This window comes from Giraffa tippelskirchi, chromosome 12, assembly GCF_054371585.1.
Source record: "Giraffa tippelskirchi isolate mGirTip1 chromosome 12, T2T-mGirTip1v1.2.pri, whole genome shotgun sequence".
NCBI classification, from domain to species: Eukaryota; Metazoa; Chordata; class Mammalia; order Artiodactyla; family Giraffidae; genus Giraffa; species Giraffa tippelskirchi.
Genome location: NC_137286.1, coordinates 51,324,338 through 51,340,143, shown reverse-complemented (window position 1 = coordinate 51,340,143; position 15,806 = coordinate 51,324,338). Strand labels below are relative to the sequence as shown.

Sequence of the window (15,806 nt, the reverse complement as noted above, 5' to 3'; positions counted from 1 at the left end):
GAAGACTCTTGAGAGTCCCTTGGACTGCAAGGAGATCCACCCAGTCCATCCTAAAGGAAATCAGTCCTGAATATTCATTGGAAGGACTGATGCTGAAGCTGTAGCTCCAATACTTTGGCCACCTGATGCGAAGAGCTGACTCATTTGAAAAGACCCTGATGCTGGGAAAGATTGAAGGTGGGAGGTGAAGGGGATGACAGAGGATGAGATGGTTGGAAGGCATCACCAACTTGATGGACATGAGTTTGAGTCAACTCCGGGAGTTGGTGATGGACAGGGAAGCCTGTTGTGCTGCAGTCCATGGGGTCGCAAAGAGTTGGACCTGACTGAGTGACTGAACTGAACTGAATATGTTTTTAGGAATAATTTTTCTTGGCTGCGCTGGGTCTCCCTTGCAGTACGTAGGCTCTTTATTGAAGTGCTGGGTCTTCTGTATTTGTGGAGCTGGCTCAGCAGTTAGCAGCATGTGGTCTTCATTGCCTCACTGCATATGGGATCTTAGTTGCCCTACCAGGGATCAAACCCACATCTCCTGCATTGAAAGGTAGATTTTCAACCACTGGACCACCAAGGAAATCACAGGGTTAATGTTTTAAAATCAAATTTCAACTATACTCCTTGATGCAGCAAGGTAGAATGGAAAGAGTTTGGACTCCGGAGTCCACAGAGCCGAGTTAAATGTGACACTTCTTGTTTGGGTGAGACACATTACCTCTACTAGCCTCAGTTTCCTCACCTGTCTAATGGATTCATATCTCAAAATGTTGTTATGAAGGTTAGTCACAGTTTTTGAAAGGAATGTGATAAATACTGGTTTTCCCTACCCTACCTTATCCCTCTGAACACCACCCAGTATATCTATGAACAGAGTCTGATGTTGGTATTTCCTTGGGCTGTTGTGGGTTTTCATGAGACTGCATTGGTAACATTTGCTATGCAGAGTTGACCATCAATACATGTTAATTTCCTCAAAGATCATTTTTTGGAGGCTAGGTTTTGGAGAGAAATCCAAAATTTAACTTTATTTATTTTTTACATTTCCTCAACATTTTATTTCTGTACTAATGAGAAGCTGGTGCTTCTCCACACTGGCCCCTTGACATCACACTAGTATCCATGTCATCTCTCCTCATCAGGGCTGTTGCTGCCTCTGATGATCACAAAAGAATGTTGGCACTGCCTTGTCGGGTCATATCATGGAAGAATTTTCATCAAGGTGCTCTCTAGGGCCCTGGGGAAGCCCCTGATTCTCCACATGTCTTTCAAAGGCATATACTGTTTCAGGCACCTGTAAAAATAATAGCCAGGGATTATTTGTAGATGAATAGTAATGCATCCATTTCGAAGCAAAGCACAAATTGAATAGCTTTACCTACATAAGGCCCCAAACAGATTTAATAGAAGTTTCCTCCCAAGTCATATATTATTTACTCTTAATATTCAATAAAAATTCACGCCAGTGAATGGAATGCTTTTGACACCCTTCACTTATAAACATCAGAAAAAAATGTCTGGAGAGAGATTGAAATTATGATTACTAAACCTGTTCTAATTCTGTCTCTGTCAACTATGAAATTCCTAGCAAGAACTGCTTGACTTAACAAGAGAATTGCCATTTTGAAAACATAGATTGATGATGAGGAATTCCCTGCCCCCTACAACCCTAAAGCCTCCCAGGATTAGGACTGAAAAAGGGACCTCAGAGGGTGGCTTCCCCAAGGCTCTCATTTTCCAGGTGTCCAGAAAGGTGAAGTGACAAACCCAGGGTCACTCAGAATTAATGGTAACTGAAAGCAAAATGGTATCAACAGATGCTGTGACTCCTGGTGTGAAGGGCTGGAGAGGAAAAATGAAGTCAAAGCTGTTTTCTTTCTGTGCCACGATATCAAACAACAAGATTTACTCAAGGAGAATTTGGGGTCTATTATTTCAAAATAACAAACACACAAAAGACACACTCTTGGTCTTCCTTTGTACTGAATTCAGTCAAGCCATTCTGTGCATGAGTGTGATGCCAATATATATGAATTCCCTTCCATATCTAGTGATATCTATCATCTATCTATCTATCTACCTATCATCTATCTATCTACCTATCCACCCGGGGGGTGTGGGCGCAACAACAACCAAAAGGAAAGAAAGCAAGCAGATAGCTGCCGTTTGTTGTTCAGTCACTAAGTTGTATCCAATTCTTTGTGGCCCATGGACTGCAGCATGGCAGAGTCACAGGCTAAACTGTTGATTTTTCAGCAGCTTCTGATTTTTTAAAAAAATTGTAATAAAATTGTGAATGTTTTATTATATGACCACCAAAACATTTTCATGGAAAGAGATATGGTTTTCCATTTTACAGACTTTGGTCAACCTATGGGAAATGTGCCAATCATGTAAACATGTCAGTGACAGCAGTAATAAAATCACGATTACTCATTTGGGTAGGCAGAATGTGTATCGTGAGGACAATGTCCTTCTAAGCATCACTGAGTCACGCTCTGAATCCCAGGAGAAGGAGGATGCAGTCCCTGCCCCAGATGAGCTAAATACTGGGTTTACAGATAATATAAACCTGGAAGGGAGCAAATACAATATATGACAGAGTCAAGGCTTCCAGTGATTTTGATGGCATATATTGTAATCCAAAATTATATAAAATATATATGAAGTCTTGCTGTTGGGTATAAAAAAAAATACACAATACAGGATAGGGAAGATGGAACCTGACTTGTAGGTGAGATCTCAGTGTTGGGGGGGGGTGGTGGTGCATATATTAATTTGCTGTGGCAGGTGTGACAAGGTGCCAGATCTAAGTGGCTTAGTGTAAGTCACTCAGTTGTGTCCAGCTCTTTGTGACCCCATGGACTGTAGCCTGCCAGGCTCCTCTGTTCATGGAATTCTCCAGGCAAGAATACTGGACTGGGTTGCCATGTCCTCCAGGGGATCTTCCTGGCCCAAGGGTCAAACTTGTGTCTCCTGCATTGGCAAGCAGATTCTTTACAGTCTCAGACACCAGAGGAGCCAACTTTAGGTAGTGTAATAATATCAAATCTTGTTTTAATCATATAAATGTCTACTTTATTTATCCCATTCTAAATAACCATCCAAAGAATTTTTTAAAATTCACCTGCAGTAACTCCTTTTTTTAACAGAAAAAAGAAATTTTACCTCATTGAAATAATAGCTAGACCTTTTTGGCTTTTTTCCAAGTATCTGCTGATATTCTTAATTGCTCTTTTTAGCATCTATAAGACCCATTGAGAAGGGTTCAATGAAGCTTCCTAAACCGGTTTTTCTAGTTCAAAAGAGTTCTTAGGTTAATTTAACTTTTGTTTTATAGGTAACAACAAAACAGTTGTTTACAATGAGAGTGCTCTAGATTTAATAATTTGTTAGTTTCTCTAAAAAGGATCCATCATTTGGCCACCAATTAAGAAAGCAAAAGTTGCTTAAACAACACAGAAATACACTGTCTAAGATTACAGTCTCGCTAGAGTTGGTTCCTTCGCAGTGCTGTGAGAAAGAATCTGTTTTTTCTCCATTGTATATTCTTGCCTCCTTTGTCGAAGATAAGGTGTCCATATGTGCGTGGGTTTATCTCTGGGCTTTCTATTTTGTTCCATTGATCTATATTTCTATCTTTGTGCCAGTACCATACTGTCTTGATGACTGTGGCTTTGTAGTAGAGCCTGAAGTCAGGCAGGTTGATTCCTCCAGTTCCATTCTTCTTCCTCAAGATTGCTTTGGCTATTCGAGGTTTCTTATATTTCCATACAAATTGTGAGATGATTTGTTCTAGTTCTGTGAAAAATACCATTGGTAGCTTGATAGGGATTGCATTGAATCTATAGATTGCTTTGGGTAGTATACTCATTTTCACTATATTAATTCTTCCAATCCATGAACACGGTATATTTCTCCATCTGTTTGTGTCCTCTTTAATTTCTTTCATCAGTGTTTTATAGTTTTCTATATATAAGTCTTTTGTTTCTTTAGGTAGATACATTCCTAAGTATTTTATTCTTTTTGATGCAATGGTGAGTGGTATTGTTTCCTTAATTTCTCTTTCTGTTTTCTCAATATTGGAGTATAGGAATGCAAGGGATTTCTGTGTGTTAATTTTATATCCTGCAACTTTACTATATTCATTGATCAACTCTAGTAATTTTCTAGTAGAGTCTTTAGGGTTTTCTATGTAGAGGATCATGTCATCTGCTAACAGTGAGAGTTTTACTTCTTCTTTTCCTATCTGTATTCCTTTTATTTCTTTTTCAGCTCTGATTGCTGTGGCCAAAACTTCCAAAACTATGTTGAATAGTAGTGGTGAAAGTGGGCATCCTTGCCTTGTTCCTGACTTTAGGGGAAATGCTTTCAATTTTTCACCATTGAGGATAATGTTTGCTGTAAGTTTGTCATATATAGCTTTTATTATGTTGAGATATGTTCCTTCTATTCCTGCTTTCTGGAGGGTTTTAATCATAAATGGATGCTGAATTTTGTCAAAGGCTTTTTCTGCATCTATTGAGATAACCATATGGTTTTTTTCTTTCAATTTGTTAATGTGGTGTATTACATTGATTGATTTACGGATGTTAAAAAAAACCTTGCATTCCTGGGATAAAGCCCACTTGGTCATGATGTATGATCTTTTTAATATGATGTTGGATTCTGTTTGCTAGAATTTTATTAAGGATTTTTGCATCTATGTTCATCAGTGATATTGGCCTGTAGTTTTCCTTTTTTGTGACATCTTTGTCTGGTTTTGGAATTAGGGTGATGGTGGCCTCATAGAATGAGTTGGGAAGTTTACCATCTTCTGCAATTTTCTGGAAGAGTTTGAGTAGGATAGGTGTTAGCTCTTCTCTAAATTTTTGGTAGAATTCCGCTGTGAAGCCGTCTGGTCCTGGGCTTTTGTTTGCTGGAAGATTTCTGATTACAGTTTCGATTTCCGTGCTTGTGATGGGTCTGTTAAGATCTTCTATTTCTTCATGGTTCAGTTTTGGAAAGTTATACTTTTCTAAGAATTTGTCCATTTCTTCCAAGTTGTCCATTTTATTGGCATATAGCTGTTGGTAGTAGTCTCTTATGATCCTTTGTATTTCTGTGGAGTCTGTTGTGATCTCTCCATTTTCATTTCTAATTTTGTTGATCTGATTCTTCTCCCTTTGTTTCTTGATGAGTCTGGCTAATGGCTTATCAATTTTGTTTATCTTCTCGAAAAACCAGCTTTTAGTTTTGTTGATTTTTGCTATGGTCTCTTTTGTTTCTTTCGCATTTATTTCTGCCCTAATTTTTAAGATTTCTTTCCTTCTACTGACCCTGGGGTTTTTCATTTCTTCCTTCTCTAGTTGCTTTAGGTGTAGACTAGAACACTTCCTAACACCGTACACAAAAATAAACTCAAAATGGATTAAAGATCTAAACGTAAGACCAGAAACAATAAAACTCCTAGAGGAAAACATAGGCAAAACACTCTCTGACATAAATCACAGCAGGATCCTCCATGACCCACCTCCCAGAATATTGGAAATAAAAGCAAAAATAAACAAATGGGACCTAATTAAAATTAAAAGCTTTTGCACAACAAAGGAAACTATAAACAAGGTGAAAAGACAGCCTTCAGAATGGGAGAAAATAATAGCAAATGAAGCAACAGACAAACAATTAATCTCAAAAATATACAAGCAACTTCTGCAGCTGAATTCCAGAAAAATAAACGACCCAATCAAAAAATGGGCCAAAGAACTAAACAGACATTTCTCCAAAGAAGACATACAGATGGCTAACAAACACATGAAAAGATGCTCAACATCACTCATTATTAGAGAAATGCAAATCAAAACCACAATGAGGTATCATTTCACACCAGTCAGAATGGCTGCTATCCAAAAGTCTACAAGCAATAAATGCTGGAGAGGGTGTGGAGAAAAGGGAACCCTCTTACACTGTTGGTGGGAATGCAAACTAGTACAGCCACTATGGAGAACAGTGTGGAGATTCCTTAAAAAACTGGGAATAGAACTGCCATATGACCCAGCAATCCCACTGCTGGGCATATACACCGAGGAAACCAGAATTGAAAGAGACGCGTGTACCCCAATGTTCATCGCAGCACTGTTTACAATAGCCAGGACATGGAAGCAACCTAGATGTCCATCAGCAGACGAATGGATAAGGAAGCTGTGGTACATATACACAATGGAATATTACTCAGCCATTAAAAAAAAATACATTTGAATCGGTTCTACTGAGATGGATGAAACTGGAGCCCATTATACAGAGTGAAGTAAGCCAGAAAGAAAAACAACAATACAGTATACTAATGCATATATATGGAATTTGAAAGATGGTAACGATAACCCTATATGCGAGACAGAATAAGAGACACAGATGCATGGAACAATTTTATGGACTCTGAGGGAGAAGGTGAGGGGGGGACGTTCTGGGAGAATAGCATTGAAACATGTATATTATCATATGTGAAACAGAACACCATTCCATGTTCGATGCACGTGACAAGGGCTCAGGGCCAGGGCAATGGGATGATCCAGAAGGATGGGATGGGGAGGGAGGTGGGTGGGGGGTCCAGGAAGGGGAACACATGTAAACCCATGGCTGGTTCATGTCAATGTATGGCAAAAACTATTACAATATTGTAAAGTAATTAGCCCCCAACTAAAATAAATAAATTTATTAAAAAAAAAAAAAAAGAAAGAATCTGTTTTATGCCTTCCTCCTAGAGTCAGGTGGTTTGCTGGCAATCTTTGGCATGTCTTATCTTGTAGAATCTCTGCCTTCACCATCATGTGGTATTTTCCCTGTATGTGTGTGTCTTAAATTTACTATTTTTATAAAGACACGATTCATATTTGGCTGGGGCCCACCCTCATGACCACATCTTGACTTATTACATTTGCAATGACACTAGTCACAAATAAAGTCCATTTTGAGGTGCTGAAGGTTAAGATTTCAACATATGAATTTAGGAGGGGGAGACAATCAAATCCATGATGGGGGCTTTCAAGACCTAAATGGAGCTTAGGTAATATTTATAGTCTAATTATAAGAGACGAAGTCGAGCAAATCCTTGGCTGTATTTATTAAAATATGGTTTACACAGACTTCCCTGGTGCTCCAGCGGCTAAGACTCCATGCTCCCAGTTCAGGGGGCCCAGGTTCAATCCCTGGCCAGCGAACTAGAACTCATATGCCACAACTAAAGACCCTGCACGCTGCAATGAAGATCAAAGATCCTGAGTGATGCAATTAAGACCCAGCACAGCCAAACAAAAACACAAATAAATAATTTTTTAAGAAAATATGGTTTACAAACTCCAGCAGGAATGGTCCCACTGGACTCTTAAAGTACGTTCACCTTGTGTAACCAATCTCGAAAACTCTTCATCCTGCAGAAATGAAACTCTGCATCCATTAAACAATACTCCCCATTTCTCCTTCCCCCTATTCCCTGGTAACCACCATTCTATTTTCTGTCTCTATGAATTTGACTATTCTGGATACCTCATATAAGCGGAACTTTACAGTTTTGTTCATTTTTATGACTGGCTTATTTTATTGAGTGTAATGTTCTCAAAATGCTTCCCTGGTAGCTCAATGGTAAAGAATCTGCCTGCCAATGCAAGAGATGTGGGTTAAATCCCTGGGTCAGGGAGATCCTCTGGAGAAGGAAATGTCAAATCACTTCAGTAGTCTCTTTTTTTTTTAATATTTATTTATTTGGCTGCACTAGGTCTTAGTTGTGGCATGTGGGATCTAGTTCCCTGACAAGGGATTGAATTCAGGCCCACTCCTTGAGAGCATGGAATCTTAACTGCTGGACCATTAGGGAAATCCCTTACTCCAGTATTCTTGCCTAGGAAATCCCATGGACAGAGAAGCCGGGCGAACTATAGTCCATGGGGTTACCAAATAGTCAGACATGACTTAGGGACTAAACAATGGCAACATTCTCAAGGTTCATCCTTGCTGTAGTATATGGCAGGATTTTTCTTTTTTACTTTTAAGGCTGTATATTTCATTCTACATATGCACCAGCAAACTGCAAGCTTTTAGTATGATCTCCTCAGTTTCATGAAATTTGTCTGATCCAGACAATGGACAGACTGATGTAGATATGGCGACTGGAAAGGGAAAGGGAGTAAGAATTCATTTTAGCCTTGATTTTCTAACGAAAACAGCTTCTTTGTCATTACAAGGTAGGCAGTAAGCAGCTCAGAGAGTGAGGGAGAGAAGGAGGAAAAACCAACAGTAGGATGACTTTGAGTGAAGCCACAGCCAAGTGCCACTAGACACCAAATTCTATGGGACCAAGGGTCCAAGGATGAAGGGACAGACCTCTGAGAAGTTTTATCAGTGGTCACAGGACAGCAGACTGAAGAAAGATGGAAGGATTTATCCTGGGTCCTGTCTCTCCACCAAAGATTCACTCTATGGTGGTAATTCACATATCCTTGAAGGTCATATGCAGGTGGGCACCAAGAAGTGTTCTGCAGCCTCCCACACCTCAAGTCAGTAGGATGGCCATGATGGAAAGGAGCCGAAATAGGCAGGAGGAAGGCACTGCCAGGTTGCCCCTGCTTGAAATAAGTCAGAGCCCACGCAGAGCTGGATGTTGTTGTAGGAGCTGAATCAAGACCAGATGAAGCTGAGAGCATCTGAAGAGGTTCAGGAGAGGAGTCAGGTACAGAAGGTGAGGGACGACAATTGATTTGTGGTGGATCCTCCTAATGTCCAGGTACATCACAGGGAATATCTAATGCAACCCTTACACCAATCACAGGCATTGCTCAAACTCAGAGAAGTTAATAAGCTTGTACAAAAGTTACAAGATAAGAAATACAGGGGCTACATTTGGATCCAGATCTGATTCTAACCTAGTACTTTTGTATTGAGAAATCAGGATCCCGTTCTATCCGTCCATCACATTATAAATTTTTTGAAGTGATTGGTCCATTCTGGGTCCCCTGGATAAGTTGAGTTTCTGGACCTATGGAGTTGAGGACCAGAATCTGGGATATAGAGACCTTGTTGAAAGTAGCTTCTGTATCTCCACCCTTTCTCTCCCAGTGAATCTGAAAATATTTGCAAGTCTGTCAGGAGATCTGTGTTGAGCTGCTCCATAGCACATACATTACTGGGAGCAAATTTCCGCTCCACATAAGGTTTAATAACCATAGGGTGCTCCAGGAGGTGAAAACTTTTGGGGTTAAATGACTTGGGTGGACCAAAGCAGCACTAGTTTCCATGCACACAAAGATCTCACTGAGCTGAAACTCTGAATGTTAAGCATTAGAGGAAAACCATATTCTCCTCTCATGTTAAGCATTAGAGGAAAACCATATTCTCCTCTCTCGGTATAGAGCTGATGTCACTCAAGGAAGATCTGAGTGGCTATGCCATGTGACCTTTTCATTCGTTCATCCTTCCTCTTCTTTTCCATCCCTTTTATCTATTTCTTTCTTCCATCTCTTCTTCCTTCTCTCCTTTCAATTTTCTATCCTTTCTATTCCTTCCATTTTCCCTCCTTCCATCTTTGTTCCTCTGTTGCACACTTCTTTCTGTTCATCCTTCTACTTCGTTACCAGTTACGCTTTTCTGGTTGTAAGCAATAGACCCAAACTCTGGCTACTTTGAGCAAAAGAGAATTTGAGGAAAGAATCTTGAGAAGCATTAAGAAACAGCAATAAGGGCAGAAAATCAGACTTAGGGTGCAATCTCAAAAATGACAGAATGATCTCAGTTCATTTCCATGGCAAACCATTCAACATCACAGTAATTCAAGTCTATGCCCTAACCACTAATGCTGAAGAAGATGAAGTTGAACAGTTCAATGAAGAACTACAAGACCTTCTAGAACTAAAGATGTTCTTTTCATCATAGGGCCCTGGAATGCAAAAGTAGGAAGTCAAGAAATACCTGGGGTAATAGGCAAGTTTGGCCTCGGAGTACAAAATGAAGCAGGGCAAAGGCTAACAGAGTTTTGCCAGAAGAATATACTGGTAATAGCAAACACCCTTTTCCAACAGCACAAGAGGCGACTCTACACATGGACATCACCAGATGGTCAATAAGGAACTTAGACTGATTATATTCTTTGTAGCCAAAGATAGAGAAGATTTATACAGTCAACAAAACAAGACTGGGAGCTGATTATGGCTCAGATCATGAGTTCCTTATTGCAAAATTCAGACTTAAATTGAGGAAAGTAGGGAAAACCACTAGGCCATTCAGGTATGACCTAAATCAAATCCCTTATGATTATACAGTGGAAATGAGAAATAGAATCAAGGGATTAGATCTAATAGACAGAGTTCCTGAAGAACTATGGATGGAGGTTTATAACATTGTATAGGAGGAAGTGACCAAAACCATCCCCAAGAAAAAGAAATGCAACAAGGCAAAATGGTTGTCTGAGGAGACCTTACAAATAGCTGAGGAAAGAAGAGAAGTGCAAGGCAAAGGAGAAGAGGAAAGATATACCCACATGAATGCAGAGTTTCAAAGAATAGCAAGGAGAGATAATAAAGCCTTCTTAAGTGAACAACAAGAAGAAATAGAGGAAAAAATTAGAATGGGAAAGACTAGAGATCTCTTCAAGAAAATCAGAGATGCAAAGGGAACATTTCATGCAAAGATGGGCACAATAAAGGACAGAAATGGTATGGATCTAACAAGCAGAAGATATTAAGAATTAGCAAAAATATACAGAAGAACTGTACAGAAAAGGTCTTAATGATCCAGATAACAACAATGGTGTGACCACTCACCTAGAGCCAGACATCCTGGAGTGTGAAATCAAGTGGGCCTTAGGAAGTATTACTATGAGCAAGCTAGTGGAGGTGATGGAATTCCAGCTATGCTGTTTCAAATCCTTCAAGATGATGCTGTTAAAGTGTTGCACTCAATATGCCAGCAAATTTGGAAAACTCAGCAGTGGCCACAGGACTGGAAGAGATCAGTTTTCAATCCAATCACAAAGAAAGGCAATGCCAAAGAATGTCCAAACTACTGCACAATTTCCCTCACTTCACATACTAGCAAGGTACTGCCCCAAATCCTTCAAACTAGGCTTTAACAATATATAAATCAAGAACTTTCAGATGTTCAAGCTGGATTTAGAAAAGGTAGAGGAGCCAGAGATCAAATTACCAACATCTGCTGCATCATAGAAAAAGCAAGAGGATTCCAGAAAAACATCTACTTCTGCTTCATTGACTATGTCAAAGTCTTTGACTGTGTGGATCACAACAACTGTGGAAAATTCTTAAAGAGATGGGAATACCAGACCACCTTGCCTGCCTCTTGAGAAACCTGTATGCAGGTCAAGAAGCAACAGTTAGAACTGGACATGGAACAAAAGATGGTTCAAAATTGGGAAAGGAGTATATCAAGGCTGTATATTGTCATCCTGCTTATTTAACTTATATTCAAAATATATCTGGCAAAATGCCAGGCTAAATGAAGCACAAGCTGGAATCAAAATTTCCAGGAGAAATATCAGTAACCTCATATATGCAGATGACACCACCCTTATGGCAGAAAGTCAAGGGAAACTAAAGAGCCTCTTGATTAAGGTTAAAGAAAAGAGTGAAAAAGCTGGCTTAAAACTCAATATTTAAAAAACTAAGATCATGTCATCCAGTCCAATCACTTCAGGGCAAATAGATGGGGAAACAATGGAAACACTGACAGATGTTATCTTCTTGGACTCCAAAGTCACTGTGGACAGTAACTGCAGCCATGAAATTAAAAGATGCTTGCTCCTTGGAAGAAAAGCTATGACAAACCTACACAGCATATTAAAAAGCAGAGACATCACTTTGCTGACAATGATCCATCTAGTCAAAGCTATGGTTTTTCCAGTAGTCATATATGGATGTGAGATTTGGACCATAAAGAAGGATTAGCACTGAAGAATTGATGCTTTTGAACTGCGATGTTGGAGAATACTCTTGAGAGTCCCTTGGACAGCAAGGAGATCAAACCAGTCAATCCTAAAAGAAATCAACCCTAAATACTCATTGGAAGGACTGATGCTGAAGCTTCAGTATTTCGGCCACCTGATGCAAAGAGCCAACTCATTGGAAAACCTGATGGACCCTGATGCTGGGAAAGATTGAAGGCAGGAGGAGAATGGGACAACAGAGGATGAAATGGTTGGATGGCATCACCGACTCAATGAGTTTGCACAATCTCTGGGAGAAGATGAAGGACAAGAAAGCCTGGTGAGCTGCAGTCCATGGGGGCACAACGAGCTGGATGCAACTGAGCAACTTAAAAGCAAGAATTATGACATTTTGGGCTATCAGAACTCTTCAGAAGAAATGAATGAAACACAACAATTTTTCTTTATCCCTACATCACTTTAGTAGGACACAATGTTCCAGGAGACTCTAACCAGTCAGCTAAGTAATGCAGGACATTTCTAAAGAGGAGCTAAGTTCTCAAAAGAAATCAAAGTAAAAGTATGAAAGAGAATGGATGCCTAGTGGCCAAAATATTTCTAAAAATTGTTCTATATGTGTCCCTCCTTCCTCCCACTCCCCCTGCCCTCCTTTTCTACTTTCCCACTCAACAAGAAGGCTTGAAGGTGGCTTCCAGGAGCCAGTTGCTCCTGATGAAGGTCTGGGGCAGTGTTCTGTCATTTCCTTCCAAGTGATAATGCATCATGCTCTAAAGCACCCTGCAATCTGTCTTGTGCTTGAATACCCATTATCTCCTTGCATATTTACATTTGCTTTGTCTTGTGGACTGAATTATGTCCCCTGCTCCCAAATTCATATGTCAAAACCATAACCGCTTAGATCTGACTGTGGCTCTATTTAGAGAGGAGAGAGGAGAGATGATTAAGTTAAAATAAATCTGTTAGTGTGGGCCCTCCTCTGATAGGACTGGTATCCTGATTGTTGTTGTTGTTCAACCGTTTAGTCATGTCTGACTCTTTGCGACCCCATGGACTGCAGGGTGCCAGGCTTCCCTGTCCTTCATCTCCCAGAACTTGCTCAAACTCATGTCTGTTGAGTCAGTCATTCTCTGTTGTCCCCTTCTCCTCCTGCCTTCAATCTTTCCCAGTATCAGGGTCTTCTCTTAAGAGTCAGCTCTTTGTATCAGTTAGCCAAAATACTGTAGCTTCAGTTTCAGCATCAGTCCTTCCAATGAATATTCAGGACTGATTTCTTTAGGATTGACTTGTTGGATCTCCTTGTAGTCCAAGGGACTCTCAAGAGTCTTCCCCAACACCACAATTCACAAGCAACAATTCTTCCTGATTCTTATCAAGTATCCGATAAGAGGAAGTAATTTGGACATACAGAGAGAGCACAGTGATGTGAGCACATGAAGGAATAATGATGTGAAGTCACAATGAGAAACAAATCTGCAATGACAAAGCGGCTGTCTGCAATACAAGGAGAGAGACCTCAGGAGAAACCAACTCAGGATATTGGACTCTCGCCTCCTGAACTATGAGGAAATGCATTTCTATTGTTTTTTTTTTTTTTATAAATTTATTTATTTTACTTGGGGGCTAATTACTTTACAATATTGTAATAGTTTTTGCCATACATTGACAAGAATCAGCCATGGGTTTACATGTGTTCCCCTTCCCGAACCCCCCACCCACCTCCCTCCCCCTCCCATCCCTCTGGATCATCCCACTGCCCCGGCCCCGAGCCCTTGTCACATGCATCGAACATGGAATGGTGCTCTGTTTCACATATGACAATACACATGTCTCAATGCCATTCTCCCAGAACGTCCCACCCTCACCTTCTCCCTCAGAGTCCATAAAATTGTTCCATGCATCTGTGTCTCTCATTCTGTCCCGCATATAGGGTTATCGTTACCATCTTTCAGATTCCATATATATGCATTAGTATACTGTATTGTTGTTTTTCTTTCTGGCTTACTTCACTCTGTATAATGGGCTCCAGTTTCATCCATCTCAGTAGAACCGGTTCAAATGTATTTTTTTTAATGGCTGAGTAATATTCCATTGTGTATATGTACCACAGCTTCCTTATCCATTCATCTGCTGATGGACATCTAGGTTGCTTCCATGTCCTGGCTATTGTAAACAGTGCTGCGATGAACATTGGGGTACACGCGTCTCTTTCAATTCTGGTTTCCTCGGTGTATATGCCCAGCAGTGGGATTGCTGGGTCATATGGCAGTTCTATTCCCAGTTTTTTAAGGAATCTCCACACTGTTCTCCATAGTGGCTGTACTAGTTTGCATTCCCACCAACAGTGTAAGAGGGTTCCCTTTTCTCCACACCCTCTCCAGCATTTATTGCTTGTAGACTTTTGGATAGCAGCCATTCTGACTGGTGTGAAATGATACCTCATTGTGGTTTTGATTTGCATTTCTCTAATAATGAGTGATGTTGAGCATCTTTTCATGTGTTTGTTAGCCATCTGTATGTCTTCTTTGGAGAAATGTCTGTTTAGTTCTTTGGCCCATTTTTTGATTGGGTCATTTATTTTTCGGGAATTCAGCTGCAGAAGTTGCTTGTATATTTTTGAGATTAATTGTTTGTCTGTTGCTTCATTTGCTATTATTTTCTCCCATTCTGAAGGCTGTCTTTTCACCTTGTTTATAGTTTCCTTTGTTGTGCAAAAGCTTTTAATTTTAATTAGGTCCCATTTGTTTATTTTTGCTTTTATTTCCAATATTCTGGGAGGTGGGTCATGGAGGATCCTGCTGTGATTTATGTCGGAGAGTGTTTTGCCTATGTTTTCCTCTAGGAGTTTTATTGTTTCTGGTCTTACGTTTAGATCTTTAATCCATTTTGAGTTTATTTTTGTGTACGGTGTTAGGAAGTGTTCTAGTTTCATTCTTTTACAAGTGGTTGACCAGTTTTCCCAGCACCACTTGTTAAAGAGGTTGTCTTTTCTCCATTGTATATTCTTGCCTCCTTTGTCGAAGATAAGGTGTCCATATGTGCGTGGGTTTATCTCTGGGCTTTCTATTTTGTTCCATTGATCTATATTTCTATCTTTGTGCCAGTACCATACTGTCTTGATGACTGTGGCTTTGTAGTAGAGTCTGAAGTCAGGCAGGTTGATTCCTCCAGTTCCATTCTTCTTCCTCAAGATTGCTTTGGCTATTCGAGGTTTCTTATATTTCCATACAAATTGTGAGATGATTTGTTCTAGTTCTGTGAAAAATACCATTGGTAGCTTGATAGGGATTGCATTGAATCTGTAGATTGCTTTGGGTAGAATACTCATTTTCACTATATTAATTCTTCCAATCCATGAACACGGTATATTTCTCCATCTGTTTGTGTCCTGCATTTCTATTGTTTAAGCTATCCAGTCTGTGGTGTTTTGTTATGACAGCATCAGCAAACTAATACACTCTGTATGTAATGATCACTATTGGCTCAGGTAGGAAAACCAAGGCTCAGAGAAGTCATATTTGTCAAAGACCCACAGGGAACCTAGATCTGGTTCCAATCCAGTTTCCTCTCTGCTTCATCCTTCTACTTTTCTACTTCGTGCTATAGTCTTCCTTCTGTAGACCAACCCTGCCCTAATGGGTCTCTGTCCTTCCCTCTCGAGTTATGATCTCTCAGAAGGAGCAGAAAGAACCCATGGCTCTTGGTTGGCTGTACGCTGTGGAGGATATCGCCATCCATGACTGCCAGCCTCATCAATCCCTTCCTAAATTCCTCTTCTTCAATCCCTCTCGCTGATGAAACAGGACAAGTCTTTAACTCAGTGACGGCTGTTGACAGCAGAACAGCTGACGTGGCAGTCACTCTTTCTCAAGAGTTGGCTCTCTCCCTA

At 40.1% G+C, this 15,806-nt stretch overlaps 1 long non-coding RNA gene across 1 annotated transcript in view; it reads right to left on the bottom strand.

The window, feature by feature from the left end:
- Positions 1-1,048: 1,048 nt before the first annotated feature.
- Positions 1,049-15,806, bottom strand: part of LOC145530373 (uncharacterized) — a 60,242-nt gene continuing 45,484 nt past the window's right edge. Inside the window, exon 3 of the long non-coding RNA XR_014071713.1 lies at positions 1,049-1,288. This is a non-coding gene — a long non-coding RNA (uncharacterized LOC145530373). The remainder of the gene's footprint in view (positions 1,289-15,806) is intronic.